Raw genomic sequence first — 20,580 nt, forward strand, 5'->3', positions numbered from 1 at the left:
AGCTAAATATTTTGTGCCATACTGAGACAGGCTCAAACCTATCTATATAGGAATATATCCAAAGAATAAAGTCAACTTTAAAGGTTATATACATTTCAGGAACTGTACTATCTTACCTTTCTGTTAAAATGACAGCATCTTCTCCTATACATGTTCACTATCCATTTTGGCCAGCCACCTTTCCATCTTGAGATGAAGCTAATTCTCTTGATTCAGACAACCCTGGATTCAAACTCCTATTCAATATCCTAACTCGCTGAGTGCCTTTATGGCACGCTTGGCAGTCAGTATTTTCATTTGTAAAACAGGAATAATAACTTTACCTACAGTATTGGGTTGCTCTAAGGATTAAATGTAAGGTACATAGCATGTGCCTGGCATGAACAGCCTATTCATGTTAGCAATGGATTTTGGATTTGTTTGCATCTTTATTCAGTAACCATCTTCCATTCCATCCTGTTAAATTGCTTAATTCAATGACTATTCAATAAACTTTTTAACAAATAAACGTAACATAACCAGGCACTGAGTCATAGCACATTGAGACTGCTTTTCAGCATAGATAATTTTGGGAAGTACCTATTCCAGCACTTTTTCTTCAGGTGATCCCTGCAGGGTACTCTAAAAACAGGGTTTGGTTCTTTCCTGATGACAAAGGATAAGAGAAGATGAAATTACTATCAGCATCAATAACAAGTATAAGAGATATGTGGCTAAATGGGAATGAAAACATGATATACATATGCATACATACAGGTTTTTTTCACACAGCCTTTTTCCTTTAAGCCCAAAACTTGGCTCACGGGTACAGGCCTCTGTAACGTGTCTTGGCATTGAAGTCACGAAGTCTCCTGTCCCCTAAAGCCACAGAAATCTACAGTGGAAGCCAGGAGCAAGCCCTACACCGGACACAGTGGGAACCCTTCGCCCAGGCTCCCACCTGTCGCCCAGATCATTGTGACGCAAATGCTATGGACACGTGGAACACCTGCGGGAGAGCAGGGGCGGGGTCACCCCGGGCAGCAGAAACCAGCGGGGGATACCCCAGGAGATGGTGGTCGAGGTCAGACCCCAGGGACTAGAGAGAGGGAGCCTCACTCCCCAGATCCCGGACCCGCCCCAAACTAGGTGAGGCCAGGGCCCCCTCCTTCATCCAGATCCCGGGGTCCCGCTGGGAGGGCTAGCCCACCACCGGGCCTCTCAGAAGGGGAGAGATTGGGAGGGGGGGAGGTGGCGGTGCCCCATCCCGGCGCGCGCACCCCCCGGCCGCTGCGCTGCGCTGAGCTGAGCTGCGCCTCGGCGCCGGGGCTCCGCGGGTTGCCATTCCGGCTGGCGGCCGCCGCCGCAGGAAGGGCCGGCTCCCGCGCTCCCCCGCCCCTTCCCTCGCCTGCTGCTGACGCTGACGTCGGATGAGGGAGCCGGAGGGACGCTCCGTTCTCGGCCGGGAGGCTCCTGGGGGCCGGGGCACCGAGGTACCTGCCCTCCGGGGCCGGGGTTGGGGCGCGCCGGGCGGGCGGGCTGCGGGCTGCGGCGGGAGTCGGCCGGCCGCTGGGGCGGTCGGGGGCGCCCGCCTGGGACTGCCGGCGCTGCCCTGCGTGGGCGGCGGGTGACGGGCGAGTCGCCTTCTCCAGCCGCGGATCCCCTGGCGGGGACGGCTCAAGCCCCTTCCCCTCCCCCGCCGGCTCCCCGGGGCCTGGGAAGATCCGGCGGGTGCGCGCCCGGGGAGCGCGCGTCAGCCCCCGGGGAGCGGAGGGGAGCGTTCCGGGCTCCCGCCCCATCTCTCGCCCCAGCGCAGGCGGCACCCCCTCCCGCGCCGCCCACCCAACCCGCCCCGTGCCTCGCCTCCCGGCCGCTGCGGGATCTCCAGGTCCTCGCCTCCGGGGCTGACTTGGTGACGAGTTCACCTGCCGCGGCGCCTGGCGTGTGCCGGGTCTCTTCACCCCTGTACCCATCTTTGGCGGAGGTGGCAGGGAGCAGCTGGGTACCGCTTGGTGGCCACTGGTGCCGGGAGGTCTGAGCTTGGTGCCCTGCAAACGAGGTGGTCGCCAGCCTCGGACCCGACTGGAACCAGAGACGCTAAGCAAGCCGGGTCCCTGCCCACCCTGGCGCGCCCGTTTCCTTTGGGTGCTGCTGACTCCTCCTTTCCTGACCCGGGGCTATGGCAGCTCCTGCTTCCTCCAGAAGCGAGCATATCCTGTTATTATGGGCCTCAACCCAGAACGACTCCCCGTGAATCGTTCCCACTTTGTACCTGGAGTGCTCCCTAGGCCCCGCAGCTTTTCTTTGGGGTCTTCCAAGTACTGCGCCCTTTGGCAGGTGAAAGGCATTCGCTGCCCGGCTGGGGAGAGTCCTCGTTTAGGAAGAGAACCGGGCTGTGTAGGTAGCAGAAGAAATCGGTATGAGAGAGGCGCTGGGTGGCCGCCTTAGTCACTGCGATCTGGTAACTTTATAGAAACGTTCGGGGCCTGGAAAACCGAGCCGCAGCTGGTGTGAGAACGGTATTGGTGTAGGGAGCCAGGCACAGGAGAAGGCATGAGCCATGAAGGCCCTATATATTATGACTCATTGCAGACATGTTCGTGTCCAAACATTTCAGTCAAGTCTGTCAGAAAAATCTCAAATTGGTTTCCGTTGACTTTCAGTTTTAGATGACCTGAGATCTGGACTGTTCCTGGGGGTTGGGAAGTGAAATAGGAAAAAGCTTTATTGGTCTGAAATTAATGCTCCAGACTCAGTTTCTTACCTTTGATTGAAAATACACAGACATTCTAATTATGCTTTTAAACCAGCTTCTCTTTAGGTTTCAGTTTTTATTTTTGAAACATCATGTATATACCATAGAGGCAAACTCAGTTTAGAATCCTTAATAGTTCAAATGCCACTGGTTTTTAGACCATCATATACATATATATTTAGTTGTAAGAGATGTGGCTTTCTAAATGTATCTTTTTTTGCATTATATAGATAAATATTTATATTATTTATAGTAAAGTTAAAAGATCTTTGGAAAATGACAGTTTTCAGCATCTTTATGTTTCTCTGAGCATTTCTCTCTCCATGTCAATTCTGTGAAAAATACAGAAAATGTTGTTACCTGCAAGAAAACTTTTTAACTAAACGGTACATTTTTTTCAGGTATAGGCAGTTTTATCAGAAGCAGGGAGGTGTGGCCACTGTGCAATGACATGGCAGCGACAACCTGTGTTGACATGAAGGTTACAGAAACCTCATACAGGAGAAGGTGGGGACATTAGTAGGCCCAGGTGGATCAGAGAGAATTTTTGCTCTTTACTAGTTGAGCTTCACAGCTAGAAGCCTGAAGGGAGGTGGCAACATTTAGATCAGTGCACTGGTCACTAGTGCACTTTTTACTCCATCTGCATTGTCAGATTTATGGGAACCATGGACAGGTTTGCTGTCTGCATGTTTTTGTTCATTAGATAACAGAGGTTACCAATTAATTAGCCTTATTCCCATCCCCACTCCCATCCCCACTCCCGTCTAGAATCTGCCTCAACAGAGCTTTAAATGCAGACTGCTACAGGGAAAACTTTTCTCCCCAATTCCCCCCACCCCCAAGCTGTCACATTTTATACCACAATCATATCTAGCATCGTGGAGGATGTGCAGACAGGCTTTGGATCCTAATGGAGCAGGATTGGTACCCCAACCATAAAAATAATTAGCCACGTGACCTTGAGCAAGTTACGTAAGCTCTCTACATCATTTCCCTATCTATAGAGCAAGAATATTCACCTTGTGGTGTTGTGGTGGGGAGTAAAGATAATATATGTTGGCCTTTAACCAATAGCCAGGTATTTCTCTAGAAAATGGGTTTATTCAGGAACAACAAAGAATTGCAATTCAGGGCATGAGGTCTAATGGCAAACCACTCCTAAGTCCAGAGAAACAAAGGAGAGGAATGCTCTTTTATAGACTTGGGAGGAACTGTTGTAAATGAAGAGTCCACTGGAGGGAACTGAAAGTTTGAAGGATAGTGACTTTTAATTGACTTATAGCAGCCTCCCATTGGCTGAGCTGCTATTGGGTGAGGAAGACTCTTCTTTCTCCTGCTGAGGTAGTAAAATAGTATCACTTCCTGTCAGAAGTTATGTCTCCTGTTGGGGTCAGTAGTGTTGTTGAATGACATCTGTGTGGGTTCTCTAAATGAGGTTTCTGTTTATTAATTTTTCACATTTATAGAAAACTAGTGGCCCGATGCACAAATGAAGATTTGTGCAAGAATGGGCCTTCGTTCCCCTGGCTGCCAGCACCACCTTCGCTCTGGCCGGAGCAACCTTTCTGCCTTCCCATGCTGCCCAGAGGCCAGGAGCAGCTGGTGCGGACCGCCTGCATTGTCTCCATGGCGATGATCAAGCATCCCCGCCCCATCCTGGCCGCTAGGTGCCTGTGTATGCAAATTAACCCACCATCTTTGTTGGGTTAATTTGCATACTGCTGATTGACTGGTGGGCGTTGTGAAGGTACGGTCAATTAGCATGTTACTCTTTTATTAGGTAGATGCTTTGCACAGTAAATAGGACTCAAGTAGTAGCAATGAATTATTTTTTCACTTACGAAACATATGTGCTGTCTGTATCTGAAAAGGATGCTACTGCTTTTCCCTTGGCAAGAGGGAAGCTGTTCAGTTTGGTTGTCAGTAGTTCAGGTGATTTTTGTACTGATACTGAGAGTTTGGGCTTTCTGGAATACTTCTGAAGTTGGGGAATACAATCTGTGGTCCAGAAACAAAGCAATGCTAATTTATTCCAGTGCGGATAGATCTTACAAACCCCTGCCTCTCATGTGATTCATAGATCAGCAACACTGGCTTCCCCTTGGAGCTTGTTGGAGGTGCAGAATCTCAAGTTGCCCACCAGGCTCACTGAATTTGAATCTGCATTTTAACAAGATCCCCAAGTGAGTCACATGTACTAGTGCAGTGGTCGGCAAACTCATTAGTCAACAGAGCCAAATCTCAACAGTACAACGATTGAAATTTCTTTTGAGAGCCAATTTTTTTAAACTTCTTCTAATGCCACTTCTTCAAAATATACTCGCCCAGGCCGTGGTATTTTGTGGAAGAGCCACACTCAAGGGGCCAAAGAGCTGCATGTGGCTCGCGAGCCACAGTTTGCCGACCGTGGTACTAGTGCACTAAAGTTTGAGAAGCATTGTTGTAACGTGGCATTTATAAATCTTTTCTGTCCAGTAGAATCATTTGGAGCTTGTTAAATGTGGATTCCCAGGTGGCTTCTCCCACCTCCTCCTGTTAGCACCTCAGGTGGCTTTGATGTCCAGGGTCCTTCCACACTCTGAGAAACAGTACACCAAGCTCTTTATCTAACATAGGGCTCTAAAATGGGCCAAGGCCCTCTTTTTTGAGAAAGCTGCATAGTCAGCCCCCTTTTATGTGAGTAGGTATTATAATCCCTATTTACCTGATAAAAAATAAAGCCAACCTGCATAAAATGCCATGGATAATGCATATGGTAGAAGCACCTTGAACCTCTACGAATCCTAGTTGACCATGCTTTCACTACTTCAGCATCCAAGTATATGCACTCTATGTGTGTGTAAGTAATTTTAAATATTAATGACTCTCTCCAGGACAGAAATGACTATACATAATAGGGCATTTAATACATGCCTTTAACACAAAACCTTCCTTCTAGGCGACTATAGACAAGTTACGTAGGATAACTGATTTTGAACTTCACTCAGAAAATGAGGATTATGTCTACTCGGCAGTGTTGTCAGGATAAGCATTATGTGCACGATGCAGTCATCTAAATGTCTGAGAAGTGTTAGATCCTCAACTAATGGTAACTACGTGTCCCAGGATAAGCCTAGTGAGAGAATGAGTTCGTGGAAAACTGGGAAAACGGTATTGCTCCGGATGAGAAATCTCTCTTGCTAAGTCAGATGACATCATTCACCAGGCCTTTGGCCAAATCAGAGGAGCAGGGTCACCACTCAGATTTCAGCAAGCATTTGTTGTGTCCATGCCATGTGCCATGCACTGGATTGGTACTGGGAATCCCAAGACAAGACCCAGACCCTACCCTGCTCCAGAGGATCCTAGAGCCTAGTAATGGAGAAGGCAGCTGATAGTTACATTTCAACAAAAACAGAGAGGGGTGAAGCCCACGCCAGAGGCACCCCTCCCAGGTTGGGGAGAGAGCAGAGAAAACCTGAGAAGGTTCATGGAAGAGGGGACCCTCGAGCTGAGTTTTAAAGGACCAATAGGAATTTGGCAGGTGAAAAGGGTTGGGAATGGAGAGAAAGACTTCCCAACACAGTATGCAGGGGTACAAAGGGAGAGAATACAGGTGGGAGAATACTGGCAAAGAGTCCTCATGTCTGGAGTCCAGTGTGCGTGTGTAAATCTTATTAGCTGAGTGACCTTGGGCAAGTTCAAATCATCTGTGATTTGAGAGGATTAAATATATTATTCAGGGTAAGCAAAGGAGTGATTTCACTTACATGCTGAATAGTCCTGGTGGTGGTAGAGTTCCTAATGGAAAAATAGGGGAGTGATATTGTCATTAGAATTAGAGAAATTGAAGAGGCCAATTTTAGAATGCATTCAACAGAAAATACATAAAATTAATGTATTTGAAAATGATTGAAAAAGACAACTGAATGCAGCACAATACTGTGGGTTGGGAGACACGAGGTATATGTGTTCAGTGAAGGCCCACTGATTATATAGCTAATGGTATATTGCTAACCCCAAGAGTCTAGACTGAATGTGGAAATGTTCTCTCATGCTAGGTGGTGAGAGCATTTGTACAAGGAGTGACTGTAGAAGTATTGCAGCTACTTTCCCAGGGCGAGCATTAAAAATCTCTTCCATTACTTATTATCATCCCTCACGCCCACTTCTCTGTTCCCAGAATAGGGCTTGGACACTAATGTAGGAAACCTGAAGGTACTTAGAGGAAATCCAGCCTTCTCTGTGTGTTTCTGGGGAGTGCATCCTTAGCCAGAGACCAAGGAGCTCACTGGGGTATATGGTCCCCCCCTCTCCCTATTGGTTGGAACCCTGATAGCCACCAGGAGTCCATCAGCAAGGATTTGCTGTTCATGAGCACCCTGGTGGTAATGGATGTGGGGCTAACACAGGGCCTGAGCCTGTGATTAGGAGAGATTGTATGTATAGAAACAGAGCCCATTATCCATCTCTTTCCTCCAGGAGTAGAAAGGAGTGGTTAAAAAAAGGAGCGCAGGTGCCAAAAGCAGATCTGAATTTGCTAGTTGTTGACTTTGGGCGAACTACTTCACCTTTCTAAGCTTTTCTTTTCCTTTTAAAAAAAAATTACTTTTCAATTACAGTTTACATTCAATATTATTTTGTAATTAATTTCAGATGTAGCGCACAGTGGTTAGGCGATCATATACTTTGAAAAGTGTTCCCCGATATTTCAAGCACCCAACTGGGACTGCACATAGTTGTTACAAGGTTATTGACTATTTACTGTGGTGTGCTTTACATCCCCATGGCTGTTCGTGACCACCAATTTGTAGTTCTTAAACCCTTCACATTTTTACCCTTTTTCCCCCCCTCAATTGCAAAAGGGGGTGGTATCCCCTTCGTGGTGGTGGTGTGGGGATGAGATAATGGGGTTAAGTGCTTCACACATATGAAGTGCTCTGTAAATGGTAGTGCATAATTATCGCCTTCGTCCATCACATATTTACTGAGGCCTGCTGTTTCAGGTACTTTGCTTGGTGGAAGGGACCCAGTTAGGGTCCCTGCCTTCTTGGGCCTTACAGTCTAGTGCAGGAGATGCAGATGTAATTAACTGACTGCAGAAGAGTAATGGGAGTACAGGGTACCACCAGCATGGAGTAGTTAATTCTCAGTGATGAAGACAGGGTGGCTGGGCGGGTGTTGGGTTGGGGAAGGCTTCATGGAGGAGGTGACATTTGAGGAGAGTCTAGCAGTAAGGTATAAATTGGCTAACTGGATAAATGGGGTGAGGGCATTTCAGGTGGAAGGAAGCTTTGCAAGTGGCATAGTGTATTCAGGAAAGCTCCAGCATTCTGAAATGACCAGAGGAATAGTTCTGTGGATGGGATATAGTGAACTTTTTTGGAAAGTGGGCCAGAATGTGAAGGGGCTTGGGTTTTTGCCAAGAAGTTTAGAATTTTTTCTGGTAGGAGGGTGGTATAATTTGACTTGCAAATTATAATAGTTCAGACGGTAGTATAAAAGATGGGAATGGCAGATACAGGGATAGTGTGGCCTCTGAAGGCCTAGACTTAAGTCCTGGATGTGAATATAGAAAGGAGAAGATGTAATTAACAGCTTTTTAAGAGGTAGAATGGAGAGAACTTGGAGACGGGCTACAAAAGATGAGAGAGAAGTTAAGTTTTCAGTTTGGGCCACTCAGTGGAGTTCATGCTGGTAATTAACATAGGGACCATAAGATCACTTTGGGGGTAGAACTAGAGGGAGATAGGTTTAGTTTTAGATGTGCTGACTTTGAAGTACCTGTGGGATATCCAGGTGAAGATTGCCATAGGACAGTGGTCGGTAAACTCATTAGTCAACAGAGCCAAATATCAACCGTACAACGATTGAAATTTCTTTTGAGAGCCAAATTTTTTAAACTTAAACTTCTTCTAATGCCACTTCTTCAAAATAGACTTGCCCAGGCCATGGTATTTTGTGGAAGAGCCACACTCAAGGGGCCAAAGAGCCGCATGTGGCTCGCGAGCCGCAGTTTGCTGACCACTGCCATAGGGTATAGAAACTTAAACACTTCTCCAGAGCATCAGACCCACCTTTCCATTTCCCTATTGTAATCTCTGGAGAGATGTTTAATCCTGGAACTCATTGGCATACAGCTGTTGGTTGAAGCCACGGAACAAATCACCTAGAGGGAGCAAGTAAAGTGTAGTGGAAGATAACCAAGATTGGGACCTTATCAATTTCTGATATTTGAGATGTGAGTATAGAGGAAGAGGAACTAACAAAGAAAATAGAAAATATAGCAAAAGCAGAGATAGTATTTTTTGAGAAATCAAGGAGGGGGGCTTAGTCGAAGGTCAAGTGAAATGAGCACCTAATTTGGGCTCATGGTGAGAAACTCTCTCTGGTATGGTGGGCTTAGAACTCTGCAAAGTGAAGGAAGAAGATGGTAACTGGAGGAATTAAGAGGTTGAAGAATATGGGTTGAGGGCAGAAAGAGAGGTTGATAATAACTTGAAAGAGAAGGGATAATAGATGGATTAAGGTGGGAAGGGGCAAGGGGGTGAGATCCATCCCTTCAGTCGGGAAAGAAGTGAACAGCAGCAGTTATAGTCATGGTGCTAGAAAGTTCCAAAGAAGTTAGCAGTGGTACACGAGGAGTGGAAGCTGTGGGAGAAGGTGCCAGTGCAATGCCCAGGGCCAGAATTCCCTGCAGCGCATGAGGAGGGAGCCTGGTCACCAGCACCCTGGGGAGTTATCTTCCCCCTGCTGCTCCCTGAAGGCCAGGGGTTGAGTGTCCTTGCAGCTAATGCTCATTCCTCATTGTTGCCATAGGCAGCACGGGCATCATTGTGAAATGAGTAAACTTTGCATTGGTGCCAGACCACTCCCCCTTCCTGCTTCCTGCTCTCTCTGCACTCCTGACCTGGAGCTCTGTGCCTTTTAGATCCTCTTGACTTATTCTCCCTGCCTCGCCAGGTATATGCCTGATGGATAGCCCTGTCTTTCCTGATCTTCATAAAATAACCATCTTCTGCCTATTCACTCCAGGCATTGCTGCTATTTAATCCTATAAGGTTCTTGCCTAAGAAAGTAGAGAGAACCTGGAAAAGGGATCTTTTATGAGTTCTCACATAACACCAACTGATGACCCGGTATAGATAGGTGTAGGTGGCTCTCTCAGCCCGGGTGCACGAAAGCGCAGTGCTTTCTCTTGGCAGTGCTTTCTCTTGCCGGCTGCTTCCCTTTGCTGCTGACTGTTATTTTAAGGTCCTCTTTTTGCTCTCCCTCCCCTGTCTGGGTTGCCCCCATACCTTGCTCTTAAGTCAGCCAAAGCTCAAGCATGATTTAGTGACCACAGCTTTACCAAGGCAAGTCCTTGGATCCATGCCATTTCCAGAGCAAGGAGCCCTGGTGGTTTGTTTGCAGGACCTGTGTACAGCGTAGACATTTGATAAAGCACATGTTGGTGTCTGTGTTCTCCAGTAATTTAATACGGGTGAAAAAGGCGTCCTCGGTGCCTTGGGAAATTTTCTTCAGTCCTGGGTCTCAAGTCCCTCTTCTATGAAAACAGGAGATTAGATTAAATGATCTACAAATTCTCTCCAAGCATTGAGTGATCCTGTGGAGGCATAACAATTATTTGATCATTTCTTTAAGATGCGTTATTATGAATTTAACTTTAAAGAAAAAGAACCTTGTAAAAAATCAAGAAAAGGGAAAAGAACGTTGTAAACAAGCGTCTCTATAATTATCTTGATTGATGACATTATGCTAATGTGTAATTTCATGGAGTTGTGGTCACTGTATTCACACAATTTCCCCCCCCCCCATCATGTCTGTAATATTGGTAACTATTCATTTATTTCTATATATTTGCATATAAAATACATGCAATATAATGTATGTATATATTTTGTATTTGTAGGTGTATATATATATTTTTATTGAACTTATTGGGGTGACATTGGTGAATAAAATTATATTGGTTTCAATTCTATAATACATCATATCTGTATATTGGATTGTGTGTTCATTACCGTAAGTGAAGACTCTTCTACCACCATTTATCCTCCCTTTACCCCTCAACTACCTCCCCCACACCTCTTTCCCATACTGTTTGTCTATCTTTGAGTTTTTTGTTTTAGTTTTTGTGCTTGATCCCGTCACCTTTTTCACAAAACCCCCAAACCTTTGCCCCTCTAACAGCTGTCAATCTGTTCTCTATATCTATGAGTCTGATTCTATTTTGCTTGTTAATGTATTTTGTTAATTAGATTCCACATATAAGTGAAATCATATGGTACTTGTCTTTCTCTGACTGGCTTATTTCACTTAGCATAGTTGCTCTCCATGTCCATCCATGCTATCCCAAAAGGTTAGATTTCCTTTGTGTAAATGTACCACAACTTTTTATCCACTTTTCCACTGATGGACACTTAAGCTGCTTCCAAATCTTGGTTATTCTAAATAATGCAATGAACATAGTGTGCATACATTCTTTTGAATTAATGTTTAGGGTTTCTTTGGATATATTCCCAGAAGTAGAATCACTGGGTCATAAAGCAGTTCCATTTTTAAATTTTTGAGGTACCTCCATACTGCATTCCACAGTAGCTACACCCATCTGCATTCCTACCAACAGTGCATGAGGGTTCCCTTTTCTCCACATCCTCGGAGCTTTGTTGTTTATTGATTTTATTGATCATAGCCATTCTGACTGGTATGATGTGATATCTCATTGTGGTTTTAATTTGCATTTCTCTGATGATTTGTGATATTGTGCATCTTTTTTTATGTCTATCGACCGTCTGTATGTCCTCTTTGGAGAAGTGTCTATTCAGGTCCCTTGCCCATTTTTTAATTGGATTGTTTGCTTTTTTGGTGTTGAGTTTTATAAATTCTCTATAAATTTTGGATATTAACCCCTTATCAGATATATCATTTATGAATATGTTCTCTCATTCAGTGGGTTCCCTTTTCATTTTGTTGATGGTTTCCTTTGCTGTGCAAAAAATTTTTAGTTTGATGTAGTCCCATTTGTCTATTTTTTCCTTTGTTTCCCTTGCCTGAGGAGATTATCAGAAAAAATATTTCTACGAGATATGTCTGAGATTTAACTGCCTATGTTTTCTTATAGGATTTTGAGTAATATTTAAGTCTTTAATTCATTTTGACTTTATTCTTGTGCAAGGTGTAAGACAGTGGTCTAGTTTCATTTTTTTTGCATGTATATATCCAATTTTCCCAGCACCATTTATTGAATAGACTATCTTTACTCCATTGTATGTTCTTGAAGCTGATTGAGACATTTGTCTGAGTAGGATATTCCTTGATTTGTCAACTTTTGAAGTTAAGCTTTTAGAGAAAAAGCCACCATATGTACTAGAGATTAAAATCCATATGCTAAATTCTGATGGACATTTGAAAGTTATGTAATCCAACCTAAATACAATTAAAAGTTAATATAATTTACACAGCAAGGTTTTTAAGTTTTTTTTAAATTTTATTTCATTGTTTAAAGTATTACAAATAGTAGTATATGTCTCCTTTTTTCCCCATTGACCAAGTTTTGTTTCGTGTGTTTTTTTTAATAATCTCTTCTTTAGCAAAAAAATAGCCCATTTGTTCTTTTTGTATTTCCAGTCTTCTAATCCATTTAATGTCATTTGTTCTTGTAAATGTCTTGGAGATTTCTTGTTTTCACATGCCGGCTTCTTTGATATTGTTGCCAAGATTTTTGTTGTACCACAAAATTAACACTTGAACACCCTTTGCAAGCAGGGCTTTAAATAGGAGAAAGAAGGGCAAGCAAAATGTAGACTGTGCCCCTTGTGAGCCATCTGAGTTGTATGTGGTTTATTTTGTTTTTAATTTGTTTGTGGGGACGTAATATTTTTAACTGATTTTAATGTTAAGGAGGAAAACCTTTTAGAGGCTATCTTGGCTATTTTGTTTTAGCTTCTTAGAATATGAGATGTCATGTTTGATATTTTCCTTTGAGAAACATCCCTTAGGATAGAGGCCGAGACTCCTCTGAACTTGATCTTTAACCTGGTCTTGGATGCATTTGCTCCATTTTTGGAATCCCAATCTCTTCATCTTTAGAAAAAGATGTGTTCATCATCTCTAAACTTTCTCTTATATATACATGTCTCTACAAGTAATTAAAAAGTAGCGTTGTAGTTTTTGTGACTGAGGGCATTCTAGATGTCAGCTAGCCTACTCTATTCAGTTACAGATAAGCAAAGGCCAGATGGGTGGAGTGCCTTGGAGGAGGCAGAAGTTTGTGGCATGGCCATGGGTTTACTGGCTTTTATTTTCCATTGAGCAGCATATAGGGAGACAAGTTAAATTGGTATTAAAAATATTTACTTTGGGGATATGATTTTAATAGATTTAGGGCATCATTAAACTGAATTAATGCCAATGTAATACCTGAGCTGTTTCAAAATGTAAATGAAATGATCCTTTAAAATTCAGATTTTAACAGTGACTTACATGTGTAGGGTCTAAATAAAAACTCATCCATCTTTTAGCTGCCTTGAATAAGGTTAGAATTCTGTTTTCTTCTTGTAAGATTTGCTGACTCATAGAATTAAAGTATGATTCACAAAATTAAAGCATGATCATGCTTCACTTTTGCTTGTGAATTTATGAAATGTCAAAAAATAACTGTTGAAGACAAAACTCAATGAGAAACAGAATCCCTTTAAAGTTATATGGAATACTCAAGTAATCATAGCCTTAACAAAATCTGAAGGGAAAGGCTATGTGATATTTGAGAGATGGGAAAAACATAAAAGCTAGTTAAAATTACATACCTTTAACAGGTAGCTTTTGAAAGGATGGAAGATAATTTAACTTCCCATCTTCCATAGGGATCTCTTTTTTTCAAATGTGTGAACAATCTGATGAATCAATATTAAAAAAAAAAAAAGTATAGCTGATTATACCTGGAGGGTTGTTTCTACTGAAACTGTTTTAACATTTATACTTGAACACACTTACGGGAAATTTTAAAAAAACTCATTGTTGACATAAGGGAAAGTGACTAGATATAAATTTGAGGGGAAAAATGAAAAGAAACATTCAAACATTATTTTAAAACTCGGTAGCTAGAACCACTGACAGATTTGCATTTCCTCTGTTCGTTGGGCAAGCCATCAGCAGCCTGCATGGAAGCTCTGCTCGAAGTTGGCTGGTTTTGTTCTCTCAGACCCCTTGTGATCTCTCCTGACCACAGGGCCCCTTCTGAAAAGGAAGGGGCTTCATTTGATTGTGTCTCAATTTCCTCTAGGCTCTACATTATGTAACTTGCAAAATCCGAGGTTGCACCAGAGAAATAAACCCAATGACAAAACAAAATACTGAAAACGGGCAACATTTCTAGATGAAGTTAACCTCTGAAATAACAAGAATATGGAACTAGCAGGAAATTATAAAAGTTAGTGTCGTGCAATTGGAAGCTAAGTCTAAGAGACATGCCACAGGTTCCCAACATTTGTTATGGATAGCCAAAAATGAACTCTCTAGAGAGGGCATAGAAGGTGTTCACTATATGTGAAATAAACAGCATTGAGCATCTACCCCTCCCGTGGCTGCCAAATCTAAATGCTGCAAGTGACAACACAGATTGGCCCCTATGTCTCCCCAGTCACATCATCTTTCTTAAAGTTATGGGAATGCACATCTGCTTGTGGTTGGTTGTATGCATACACCATGCAGTTTTACTGTGGAAGAATTTGTTCATTGCTTTCTCTCTGCCTGGAATAATACCACCCCCCACCACTCACATATATGCATGTATGCTTAACCTTCACATGGCCAGTCACTGCTGATTCTTAGAAACTCAGCCCCAAAGCCATGTAGGAAGCCAGCTCTGTGCCTTTTCCTCTCTCTTCCTCTAACCCTGAGCGCCTTCCTTGTCATGGCACCCATTGTGTATCAGGTAACACTTGGCATTTCCTGACTTCAGATTCTCCCTTTTGGTTATACACAAATGGCCCCAAAAGTTAGTGGTGTGTAGTGATGTATAATTTTACTGAGGATTAATTTTAAGCAATTTTTCTGTATTTCATCAAATATAAAAAAACAACAACACATTGCTCATGGGATCTTTTACCATTTTATGTTCCACAAAGAAAAAAAAAAATGACAGCCAAACAGTTGACCAGATATCAAGTGTAGGACACATTCTAGGTTCAGGGATGTTGAAATGTGAACAGATTGGCATCTTATTCAGTGATGTGTGGTGCCATGAAGCTGGTGTTTGGGAGTGAGTAATTTTACTATGAGATGATTCAAATATACCACTTCATATCAATAATACTGTAAGACTCTGTTCTGTTCTCTTAAAAAGTATGTTTCCTGTGGGGTTGGGGGGGGAATAGTCCACTTCCCAAAGAAACCTGGAGGCTAGTGTGCACAACAGAACTGAAGAGCTCTAAGATGGTGACAACTTTTAGTTAGAAAATAGCAATTTTGAATAAATTGGAGAGGAAAATGACAAATTTGGCAGTGGCTCAGATCTGCAATTCAAGAGACTCCACCTTATGTTCAGTACAGATACAAGAAAAAGGGATTCTGGACTCAGTTTCAGCTAGTACTCCAGCTAACAGAAAAACTGCTCACTGATGGAAGAGAAACTCTACTGCTAATGTTGGAAAGGCAATTAATTTAAACATGAAACTACACAAGAAATAGGACACAGGAAGTGTGGTTTCAGAAATACTGAAATATTTCTGTGGGTTTAGAGTAGTGATATGGTGAAATGTAGCTACTGATCTTACCTTTACTATGAGTAAGGGTTGGCTGAAGAATTTTAGATTCTTTGCATAACCCAAAAATAATCAGAGGCGCCATTAGCTAACTCCATAAGTGGGCCAGAACAAATGTTCAGTGCTGCTGAAGGCAGCCTATATGGAATGAAAATACTTGCCCAGGTTCTATCTCCAAGGAAGAAAATTCAGTATCAGAGTTGAAGGCAGCCAAGGACAGACTAACTTCTCTTCCTTGCAGCAATGCAGCAAACTTTTTAAAAGCAGGCTTGTTTTAGCATTCTGTGAACCTAGCAGACTTGGAAAAATATTTTGGGGTTATTTAGAAAAACTTTTGCTTATGTATTGACCTCTACTGTGTTCAAAATGGCTTTACAGTGGTTATAGGAAATAAAATCAAGTGGAACAGTTATAGCCTGTCCACATAGGTGGATAAAATGATCACCAATAAATCAATAAACAATAAGTGTTGGCAAGGATGTGGAGAAAAGGAAACCCTCATGCCCTGTTGGTAGGATTGCAAATTGGTGCAGCCCCTATGGAAAACAGTATGGAGGTACCTCAAAAATTAGAAACAGAACTAGCATATGACCCAGCAATCTCACTGTGGGTACTTATCCCCCCAAAACCCCAAAACTAATTTGAAAAGATGCATATTCATTGCAGCATTATTTACAATATCCAAAATATGGAATCAACTTAGGTGTCCACTGATGGACAATTGAATAAAGAATAGGTGGTACATATCTACAATGGAATATTACTTAGTCATAAAAAATAATGAAATCTTACCATTTGGGCAGCATGGATAGACCTAGAGGGTATTATGCCAAGTGAAATAAGTCAGACAGAGAATGACAAATACCATATGATTTCACTTTATATGTACAATCTAAAAAATAAACAAACAAAAAAAAACCAGAAACAAGCTCATAGATATAGAGAAGAGACTGATGGTTGTGAGGTGGGGTGGGGGTTGGCGGGCTGGGTGAAAAAGATGAAGGGATTAATATGTGCAAATGGGTGATTACAAAAATAGTCACAAGAATGTAAAGTACAGCATCAAGAGTATAATCAATAATACTGTATTAAGTACTTATGGTGTCCAGGGGGTATTGGACTTATTTATCAGGGGCATCATTATGTAAATTATATCAATGTTTAACTTATATGCTGTAAGAAAAAAGAAAAAAAGACACCACCACAAGCATGCAAGAAAAGCAAAGAGGAAAAATGAGCATAATTATTGCACAGAACCCCAGTACCAAATCTGAACAGACTGTTCCTCTTCCCTGTTCTCCCACTTCTCCCCACAGGGCAAGCTGGGCTCTCAGTCACATGGATGTGGCCCGGAACAGCTGTGGTTTTAATGCCTGGCCTTGCAGCAGGAGGTCAAAGGATTGCATCCCCATCAAGGTGCAGCCTGGAAAAGTGTTAAGAGAATTAGGTCGGGGGTCATAGTGTCACCCAAGCAGGAGGTGCTGACCTCAACAGCGACCCCCTCTGAGCAGGGAGACATCTTTCCCTTTTATTTCTTGTCTTAGCCTGCTCCTCACTCACTCACCCACCCCACCCACCCTCAAAGTTGTTACATCAAAATTAGGAACTTGATTTTCATTGATCTGTTAACTCTTGGACACCTACTTCTTTGAGCGGGTCTTAATTATTACTGACTCTTCTGCCACTCATGTGGGTAAGTCATGCTGAATTTAACAATACTGGTGCCTTTGTTTTTTCTGACATGGCACTCACAGTCCATAAGCAACCTGAAACTTGCTCCTCTTTGCTTATCACCCAAGGAAAGGTGGCCACAAGCTGAACGTTGGAAAGCGCCATTAGAAAGGTGGAGACATGACCCCATTCATTCTGGGCTTCTTCTGTAAGGGCCTCATGGCAGAAGTGAAGCAATAGCTTCCTTTGCAGAATCCTGAACTGAAGTATTAGCTAATCATAGACTTTATTGTACTTGACAGGGGAAATGATATTTTTTACAGCAGAATTTATAAATTTACAGATTCATGAAGATCTGTTTATGGGCCCCTTGCAAATGTCAAGAGTCTGGTGAGGCTGGAAATTACGTTTATATGCCTGTTTTTCCTGTTCAGTCTGCACTGTCCAAAACAGTAGCCACTCAGTACATGTGGTCATTGAGCACGTAAAGTGGCTAGGCTCAATGGCTTTGTATTGTAAGTGTAAAACACACACCTGATTTCAGACTTGTTATAAAAACTCAAGTGCAAAATATATCATTAGTAGTTTTTTATTGATTACATGTTGAAGTAATGTTTTAGAAATATTAGGTTAAATAAAGTATATTATATTTAACATGGCTATTAGTTCACTTAAAATTACATATGTAGCTCATATTTCTATTGTTCAGAGACGATCTAGACTGTTAAGTTTTCTGGCACATAATAATTAGATGCTTAATGTATGTTTGATAAACCAAACTGCTGAACTGGAAGGAATGAATGGGTGAGAATTGTAATGATTTTTTAAAGTATTGATTTTGACACGGTGGGTTTAGGAAGTGCTAGAGCAAAATGAGATGGTTTTGTCAGGAAATATGGAAATTGTTTATTAATTGTTCCTGGTGTATGTGGCTAGACATACATTAAAGGAGATGCAAGTTCTGGCTGCAGCTGCCTTGTCCTGAGACATTCAGATGTGTTCTGTTGATTTTGCCACCCATGACCCCTTTGCTCAAGTTGCATATAACCCAGCAGTTTATTTAAGAAAAATCAATTTCCAGAAAGAAATTTTCCTATGTACCTTTTAGTTGTGGTACTCAGACTTTAATGTGCTTATGAATCACTTGTAGCCCTAGCCGATTTGGCTTAGAGGGTAGACTTATCAGGGGCATCCCTTATCAGGGGCATCACTTATCAGCCTGCAGACTGAAGGGTTCTGGGTTTGATTCTGGTCAAGAGCAGGTACCTCGGTTGCAGGTTCAATCCCTGGCCCTGGTCAGGTCTTGATGTCTCTCTCTCACATTGATGTTTCTCTTTCTCTGTCTCTCCCCCTCCCTTTCACTCTATCTAAAAATTAATGGAAAAATATCCTTGGGTAAAGATTAACAAAAAAAGACCCCCCCCAAAAAAAAAAACACAGAAAAAGAATCACTTGCAAAGCCTGTTACAAATGCAGGTTCTCAGACCTGTTCCCGGAGATTCTGGTTCAGCAGGTAAGGGATGGGGCCCAGGAACCCACATGTTGACACTCCAAAAGGTTCCAGTGCAAATGGCCTGTAAACAATATCTTGGGGAACACTGCCACATGGCGTCATAGTCTGGAAGTAGCTTGGAAGTCCTGGTAAAAGGGGCATTGTGCTCAGTGATTTTATTATCGGTTTTATGACAAAGAACTTAAATTGTTAAATTTTTTAATGATCAAAAACTTATCAAAAAGTTGCAGCAAATGAAATCCTCAACAGTGAAAAGGCAACTTACTGAATGGGAGAAAATATTTGCAAACCATATATCTGATAATGGGTTAATAGCCAGACTATCCAGTACTCCTATAATGCAATAACAACAAAAAGTTACCCAATTAGAAAATAGGCAAAGGATTTGAATAGACATTTCTCCAAAGAAGAAATGGCCAATAAGTATATGAAAAGATGGTTACCTACACTAATGATCAGGGAAATGCAAATAAAAACCACAATGACATATCACCTCACACCCATTAGGATGACTGCTATAAAAAAAAATCCAGAAAATAACAAGTGTTGGTGAAGATGTGGAGAAATTGGAACGCTTGAACCCTGGAATCCCTATTGGAAGGATTGTAAAATGGTGCAGTCACGGTGGGGGAAAGTATGAAGGTTCTTCACAAAATAAAAAATAGAACTGCCGTATGACCTAGCAATCCCACTTCTGGTACATATCTTAAAAAAATAAAAACAGGATCTTAAAGAGACATTTTCACACCCATGTTTATTGCAGCATTATACACAATAGCCAAGATGTGGAAGCCACCTCAATGTCCATCAGTGAATGAATGGATAAAGAAAAGTAGCTACATACATACAATGGAATATTATTCAGCCTTAAAAATGTTAGAACATGGATGGACCTTGAGAACATTGTTCTGAGTGAAATAAGCCAATCACAAGACGAAGGCTGCATGATTCCACTTACATGAAATATCTAAGATAGTCAAACTCAGAAACAGAAAGTAGAATGGTGATTACTAGGGCTGGAGGAGGAGAAAGCAGGGAGTTGTTCAGGGGGTATATAGTATCCGTCATGCAAGATGAAAAAGTTCTGGAGAGCTGTTGTACAACAATGTTATAGTTAACAATACTGTACTATACACTTAAAAATTGTTAAAATAGTTCTAGCTGGTTTGACTTAGTGGTTAGAGCGTTGGCCCGAGGACTGAAGGGTTACGGGTTTGATTCCGGTCAAGGGTACATACCTAGGCTGCAAGCTTGATCCCCAGCCCCAGTAGGGTGTGTACAGGAGGCAACCAATTGATGTGTCTCTCTCACATCGATGTTTCTCTGTCTCTCTGTCTCCCCCCCCACCCCCTCCCTTACACTCTCTGAAAATCAATGGGGGAAAAATTTTTAAAGAGAATAAATTTATCTTTTTTTTTTTACTGCAATAAAAATATTAATCAGGAAGTACTAATTATCCTAATAGTTCCTGGTGAAATCCAACTTAAGGAAAGACTATAATAATTTCATTTCCTTGAACAGTATTTTTTTATGAGAAATTTCGTTGAAAGCTTTGTGCTAAGTAAAGTAAATGTGTCCTTGCTGTGAGGCTGTGTGGGAGGTTCATGGCCTCTCCACGATTTACTGAGTGGAGGGCAAGGCTTACTCATCATGAATGTCATTTCCAAAGCAACTCATCCAAAACCTGGATGCCCTCCAGGAGGAAGAGGGATGCTGATTACAGGATTGCTGTCATTCCAGCAGCATCTGGTCACTCGAAGAAAATGTCCTCCTTCCTCTCACCTGAAGCCTGGAATTTCAACACTCAATTTAGTTCCATTAACACATTTTTTTAAAGCCTGGGAAACTTTAATCATTTTAGGGGTCCTAGTTGTCAGGACCCTTTCTAAGGCAAAGGGGGAAGGATTGCATTGATT

At 42.3% G+C, this 20,580-nt stretch overlaps 1 protein-coding gene across 6 annotated transcripts in view; it reads left to right on the plus strand.

The window, feature by feature from the left end:
* Positions 1-1,339: 1,339 nt before the first annotated feature.
* The window catches only part of ICA1 (islet cell autoantigen 1), a 111,299-nt gene continuing 92,058 nt past the window's right edge, over positions 1,340-20,580 (plus strand). For 2 of the 6 annotated variants that reach the window (XM_079785379.1, XM_079785383.1), the window contains exon 1: positions 1,340-1,472. The gene's annotated coding sequence lies outside the window, so the exon portion shown is untranslated. The remainder of the gene's footprint in view (positions 1,473-20,580) is intronic. The other 4 variants (XM_079785380.1, XM_079785382.1, XM_079785381.1 and 1 more) reach the window with 3 other exon arrangements.

The sequence above is a fragment of the Cnephaeus nilssonii genome, assembly GCF_951640355.1.
Source record: "Cnephaeus nilssonii genome assembly, chromosome: 12".
Lineage (NCBI taxonomy): Eukaryota > Metazoa > Chordata > Mammalia > Chiroptera > Vespertilionidae > Cnephaeus > Cnephaeus nilssonii.